Source organism: Taudactylus pleione, unplaced genomic scaffold, assembly GCF_031769625.1.
Source record: "Taudactylus pleione unplaced genomic scaffold, aTauple2 ptg000550l, whole genome shotgun sequence".
NCBI classification, from domain to species: Eukaryota; Metazoa; Chordata; class Amphibia; order Anura; family Myobatrachidae; genus Taudactylus; species Taudactylus pleione.
The window spans coordinates 1,762,501-1,767,500 of NW_028284952.1; the positions used below are offsets into that span (position 1 = coordinate 1,762,501).

At 36.9% G+C, this 5,000-nt stretch overlaps 1 non-coding gene and 20 pseudogenes across 1 annotated transcript; all 21 read left to right on the forward strand.

Moving 5' to 3' along the window:
• Window positions 1–45, forward strand: part of LOC148489734 (5S ribosomal RNA) — a 119-nt pseudogene extending 74 nt beyond the window's left edge.
• Window positions 46–161: 116 nt separating this feature from the next.
• LOC148489735 (5S ribosomal RNA) lies at window positions 162–280 on the forward strand (annotated as a pseudogene).
• Window positions 281–395: 115 nt separating this feature from the next.
• On the forward strand, window positions 396–514 carry LOC148489736 (5S ribosomal RNA; annotated as a pseudogene).
• A 116-nt stretch (window positions 515–630) lies between these two features.
• Window positions 631–749, forward strand: LOC148489737 (5S ribosomal RNA; annotated as a pseudogene).
• Window positions 750–865: 116 nt separating this feature from the next.
• Window positions 866–984, forward strand: LOC148489738 (5S ribosomal RNA; annotated as a pseudogene).
• Window positions 985–1,100: 116 nt separating this feature from the next.
• On the forward strand, window positions 1,101–1,219 carry LOC148489739 (5S ribosomal RNA; annotated as a pseudogene).
• A 114-nt stretch (window positions 1,220–1,333) lies between these two features.
• LOC148489740 (5S ribosomal RNA) lies at window positions 1,334–1,452 on the forward strand. Its single transcript, XR_015870758.1, has one exon. It is a non-coding gene; the product is annotated as a 5S ribosomal RNA (ribosomal RNA).
• Window positions 1,453–1,568: 116 nt separating this feature from the next.
• On the forward strand, window positions 1,569–1,687 carry LOC148489741 (5S ribosomal RNA; annotated as a pseudogene).
• A 115-nt stretch (window positions 1,688–1,802) lies between these two features.
• Window positions 1,803–1,921, forward strand: LOC148489742 (5S ribosomal RNA; annotated as a pseudogene).
• A 117-nt stretch (window positions 1,922–2,038) lies between these two features.
• LOC148489743 (5S ribosomal RNA) lies at window positions 2,039–2,157 on the forward strand (annotated as a pseudogene).
• A 116-nt stretch (window positions 2,158–2,273) lies between these two features.
• LOC148489744 (5S ribosomal RNA) lies at window positions 2,274–2,392 on the forward strand (annotated as a pseudogene).
• A 115-nt stretch (window positions 2,393–2,507) lies between these two features.
• LOC148489745 (5S ribosomal RNA) lies at window positions 2,508–2,626 on the forward strand (annotated as a pseudogene).
• Window positions 2,627–2,742: 116 nt separating this feature from the next.
• LOC148489746 (5S ribosomal RNA) lies at window positions 2,743–2,861 on the forward strand (annotated as a pseudogene).
• Window positions 2,862–2,977: 116 nt separating this feature from the next.
• On the forward strand, window positions 2,978–3,096 carry LOC148489747 (5S ribosomal RNA; annotated as a pseudogene).
• Window positions 3,097–3,212: 116 nt separating this feature from the next.
• On the forward strand, window positions 3,213–3,331 carry LOC148489748 (5S ribosomal RNA; annotated as a pseudogene).
• Window positions 3,332–3,447: 116 nt separating this feature from the next.
• Window positions 3,448–3,566, forward strand: LOC148489749 (5S ribosomal RNA; annotated as a pseudogene).
• Window positions 3,567–3,682: 116 nt separating this feature from the next.
• LOC148489750 (5S ribosomal RNA) lies at window positions 3,683–3,801 on the forward strand (annotated as a pseudogene).
• Window positions 3,802–3,917: 116 nt separating this feature from the next.
• Window positions 3,918–4,036, forward strand: LOC148489751 (5S ribosomal RNA; annotated as a pseudogene).
• Window positions 4,037–4,152: 116 nt separating this feature from the next.
• On the forward strand, window positions 4,153–4,271 carry LOC148489752 (5S ribosomal RNA; annotated as a pseudogene).
• Window positions 4,272–4,619: 348 nt separating this feature from the next.
• LOC148489753 (5S ribosomal RNA) lies at window positions 4,620–4,738 on the forward strand (annotated as a pseudogene).
• A 116-nt stretch (window positions 4,739–4,854) lies between these two features.
• On the forward strand, window positions 4,855–4,973 carry LOC148489754 (5S ribosomal RNA; annotated as a pseudogene).
• The last annotated feature ends 27 nt before the right edge of the window (window positions 4,974–5,000 follow it).

Below are 5,000 nucleotides of genomic sequence, written 5' to 3' on the forward strand. Positions count from 1 at the left end.
GTACTTGAATGGTAGACAACCTGGGAATACCAGGTGCTGTAGGTAATTTTATACTGCAATAACATTCTTTTCTATTATATTTTACATTTAATTTTTTCAACTTATCAATGAATTTACTTGAGTTAAGAAGTAAAAGATGTCTAAAGTTAAGGTTTTTGAGCACCTACAGTCAAACCACACTGGACATGCCCAATCTCATCTGATCTTGGAAGCTATGCAGTGTTGGGCCTGGTTAGTACTTGTATGGGAGACCACCTGGGAATACCAGGAGTTGTAGGTAATTTTATGCTGCCATAACATTCTTTTCTATTACATTTTACATTTAATTTTTCAACTTATCATTGAATTTACTTGAGTTAAGAAGTAAAAGAGGTCTAAAGTTAATGTTTTTGAGCACCTACAGCCAAACCACACTGGACATGCCCAATCTCATCTGAACTTGGAAACTATACAGTGTTGGGCCTGGTTAGTACTTGGATGGGAGACCACCTGGAAATACCAGGTGCTGTAGGTAATTTTATACTGCCATAACAGTCTTTTCTATTACATTTTACATTTAATTTTTTCAACTTATCAATGAATTTACTTGAGTTAAGAAGTAATAGAGGTCTAAAGTTAATGTTTTTGAGCACCTACAGCCAAACCACACTGGACATGCCCAATCTCATCTGATCTTGGAAGCTATGCAGTGTTGAGACTGGTTAGTAATTGGATGGGAGACTACCTTGGAAACCCAGGTGCTGTAGGTAATTTTATACTGCCATAACATTCTTTTCTATTACATTTTACATTTAATTTTTTCAACTTATCAATGAATTTACTTGTGTTAAGAAGTAATAGCGGTCTAAATTTAATGCTTTTGAGCACATACAGCCAAACCACAGTGGACTTGCCCAATCTCGTCTGATCTTGGAAGCTATGCAGTGTTGGGTCTGGTTTGTACTTGGATGGGAGACCACCTGGGAATACCAGGAGCTATAGGTAATTTTAGACAGCCAAAACATTCTTTTCTATTACATTTTACATTTCATTTTTTCAACTTATCAATGAATTTACTTGAGTTAAAAAGTAAAAGAGGTCTAAAGTTAATGTTTTTGAGCACCTACAGCCAAACCACACTGGACATGCCCAATCTCGTCTGATCTTGGAAGCTATGCAGTTTTGGGCCTGGTTAGTACTTGAATGGGAGACCACCTGGGAATACCAGGTGCTGTAGGTAATTTTATACTGCCATAACATTCTTTTCTATTAAATTTTAATTTATTTTTTCAACTTATCCATGAATTTACTTGAGTTAAGAAGTAAAAGATGTCTAAAGTTAATGTTTTTGAGCACCTACAGTCAAACCGCACTGGACATGCCCAATCTCGTCTGATCTTGGAAGCTATGCAGTGTTGGGCCTGGTTAGTACTTGGATGGGAGACCACCTGGGAATACCAGGTGCTGTAGGTAATTTTATACTTCCATAACATTCATTTCTATTACATTTTAAATTTAATTTTTTCAACTTATCAATGAATTTTCTTGAGTTAAGAAGTAATAGAGGTCTAAAGTTAATGTTTTTGAGCACCTACAGCCCAACCACAGAGGACATGCCCAATCTCGTCTGATCTTGGAAACTATGCAGTGTTGGGCCTGGTTAGTACTTGGATGGGAGACCACCTGGGAATACCAGGAGCTGTAGGTAATTTTCTACAGCCATAACATTCTTTTCTATTACATTTTACATTTCATTTTTCAACTTTTCATTGAATTTACTTGAGTTAAGAAGTAAAAGAGGTCTAAAGTTAATGTTTTTGAGCACCTACAGCCAAACCACACAGGACATGCCCAATCTTGTCAGATCTTGGAAGCTATGCAGTGTTGGGCCTGGTTAGTACTTGGATGGGAGACCACCTGGGAATACCAGGTGCGGTAGGTAATTTTATATAGCCATAACATTCTTATCTATTACATTTTACATTACATTTTTTACAACTTATCAATGAATTTACTTGAGTTAAGAAGTAAATAAGGTCTAAAGTTAAATTTTTTGAGTGCCTACAGCCAAACCACACTGGACATGCCCAATCTCGTCTGATCTTGGAAGCTATGCAGTGTTGGGCCTGGTTAGTACTTGAATGGTAGACAACCTGGGAATACCAGGTGCTGTAGGTAATTTTATACTGCAATAACATTCTTTTCTATTATATTTTACATTTAATTTTTTCAACTTATCAATGAATTTACTTGAGTTAAGACGTAAAAGATGTCTAAAGTTAATGTTTTTGAGCACCTACAGTCAAACCACACTGGACATGCCCAATCTCATCTGATCTTGGAAGCTATGCAGTGTTGGGCCTGGTTAGTACTTGTATGGGAGACCACCTGGGAATACCAGGAGTTGTAGGTAATTTTATGATGCCATAACATTCTTTTCTATTACATTTTACATTTAATTTTTCAACTTATCATTGAATTTACTTGAGTTAAGAAGTAAAAGAGGTCTAAAGTTAATGTTTTTGAGCACCTACAGCCAAACCACACTGGACATGCCCAATCTCATCTGAACTTGGAAACTATACAGTGTTGGGCCTGGTTAGTACTTGGATGGGAGACCACCTGGAAATACCAGGTGCTGTAGGTAATTTTATACTGCAATAACATTCTTTTCTATTACATTTTACATTTAATTTTTTCAACTTATCAATGAATTTACTTGAGTTAAGAAGTAATAGAGGTCTAAATTTAATGCTTTTGAGCACCTACAGCCAAACCACACTGGACATGCCCAATCTCGTCTGATCTTGGAAGCTATGCAGTGTTGGGCCTGGTTTGTACTTGGATGGGAGACCACCTGGGAATTCCAGGTGCTGTAGGTAATTTTAGACAGCCATAACATTCTTTTTTATTACATTTTACATTTAATTTTTTCAACTTATCAATGAATTTACTTGAGTTAAGAAGTAAAAGAGGTCTAAAGTTAATGTTTTTGAGCACCTACAGCCAAACCACACTGGACATGCCCAATCTCGTCTGATCTTGAAAGCTATGCAGTGTTGGGCCTGGTTAATACTTGGATGGGAGACCACCTGGGAACACCAGGTGCTGTAGGTAATTTTATACTGGCATAACATTCTTTTCTATTACATTTTACATTTAATTTTTTCAACTTATCAATGAATTTCCGTGAGTTAAGAAGTAATAGAGGTCTAAAGTTAATGCTTTTGAGCACCTACAGCCAATCCACACTGGACATAACCAATCTCCTCTGAACTTGGTAGCTATGCAGTGGTGGGCCTGCTTAGTACTTGGATGGGAGACCACCTTGGAATACCAGGTGCCGTAGGTAATTTTATGCAGCCATAACATTCTTTTCTATTACATTTTACATTTAATTTTTTCAACTTATCAATGAATTTACTTGAGTAAAGAAGTAAAAGAGGTCTAAAGTTAATGTTTTTGAGCACCTACAGCCAAACCACACTGGACATGCCCAATCTCGTCTGATCTTGGAAGCTATGCAGTGTTGGGCCTGGTTAGTACTTGGATGGGAAACCACCTAGGAATCCAAGGTGCTGTAGATAATTTTATACTGCCATAACAGTCTTTTCTATTACATTTTACATTTAATTTTTTCAACTTATCAATGAATTTACTTGAGTTAAGAAGTAATAGAGGTCTAAAGTTAATGCTTTTGAGCACCTACAGCCAAACCACACTGGACATGCCCAATCTCGTTTGATCTTGGAAGCTATGCAGTGTTGGGCCTGGTTAGTACTTGGATGGGAAACCACCTGGGAATACCAGGTGCTGTAGGTAATTTTATACAGCCAAAACATTCTTTTCTATTACATTTTACATTTAATTTTTTCAACTTATCAATGATTTTACTTGAGTTAAGAAGTAAAAGAAGTCTTAAGTTAATGTTTTTGAGAACCTACAGCCAAACCACACTGGACATGTCCAATCTCGTCTGATCTTGGAAGCTATGCAGTGTTGGGCCTGGTTAGTACTTGGATGGGAGACCACCTAGGAATACCAGGTGCTGTAGGTAATTTTATACTGCCATAACATTCTTTTCTATTACATTTTACATTTAATTTTTTCAACTTATCATTGAATTTACTTGAGTTAAGAAGTAATAGAGGTCTAAAGTTAATGTTTTTGAGCACTTACATCCAAACCACACTGGACATGCCCAATCTCGTCTGATCTTGGAAGCTATGCAGTGTTGAGCCTGGTTAGTACTTGGATGGGAGACCTCCTGGGAATACCAGGAGCTGTAGGTAATTTTATATTGCCATAACATTCTTTTCTATTACATTGTACATTTCATTTTTCAACTTATCATTGAATTTACTTGAGTTAAGAAGTAAATGAGGTCTAAAGTTAATGTTTTTGAGCACTTCCAGCCAAAACACACTGGATGCCCAATCTTGTCTGATTTTGGAAGCTATGCAGTGTTGGGCCTGGTAAGTACTTGGATGGGAGACGACCTGGGAATACCAGATGCTGTAGGTAATTTTATACTGCCATAACATTCTTTTCTATTACATTTTACATTTAATTTTTTCAACTTATCAATGAATTTCCTTGAGTTAAGAAGTAATAGAGGTCTAAAGTTAATGTTTTTGAGCAGCTACAGCCAATCCACACCGGACATAACCAATCTCGTCTGATCTTGGTAGCTATGCAGTATTGGGCCTGGTCAGTACTTGGATGGGAGACCAACTAGGAATCCCAGGTGCTGTAGGTAATTTTATACTGCCATAACAGTCTTTTCTATTACATTTTACATTTAATTTTTTCAAAATATCAATGAATTTACTTGAGTTAAGAAGTAATAGAGGTCTAAAGTTAATGCTTTTGAGTACCTACAGCCAAACCACACTGGACATGCCCAATCTCGTTTGATCTTGGAAGCTATGCAGTGTTGGGCCTGGTTAGTACTTGGATGGGAAACCACCTGGGAATACCAGGTGCTGTAGGTAATTTTATATAGCCATAATATTATTTTC